A 462-nucleotide genomic window follows, 5' to 3' on the forward strand; every position below is an offset into this window, starting at 1 on the left:
ATGAAGGGACAGAGGATGGGAGAGAGGGAATGGAGGAGAAGGAAGGGGGTATGGAGGGAAGAAGAGGGATGAAGAGAATGAAGGAGTGAGGTAGGGGATAGGGGCAGAGGATGGGAAGGAGGGAGGGAGGGAGAGAAGGAGGGCGAAGGAGTCAGGGAGGAAGGGAGGGGGTAGAACGAGAAGAAGGGGGGAGGAAGGGGAGAGGGGATGGGGCAGAGGGGGGGGAGGGGGTAGAAACAGAGGGAGGAGGGGAAACAACGGCAAGGGAGGGGGGGGTCAGGAAAAGGGGGGGAGGGGGGGGGGGGGGGGAAAAAAGAAGACGCCAAGGAACCTTTCTTAAGGAACAAGTTAAGAGGAAAATATTTTGGGAGGAAGAGAGGGAAGGGATATTGAGAGGAAAACAAAGGGAAAACGAAAGTAGGGGGGAGAAAAAAGGGGAAAATAAAAAAAGGGGAGCGGGGG

The sequence above is a fragment of the Penaeus monodon genome, chromosome 23, assembly GCF_015228065.2.
Source record: "Penaeus monodon isolate SGIC_2016 chromosome 23, NSTDA_Pmon_1, whole genome shotgun sequence".
NCBI lineage: Eukaryota > Metazoa > Arthropoda > Malacostraca > Decapoda > Penaeidae > Penaeus > Penaeus monodon.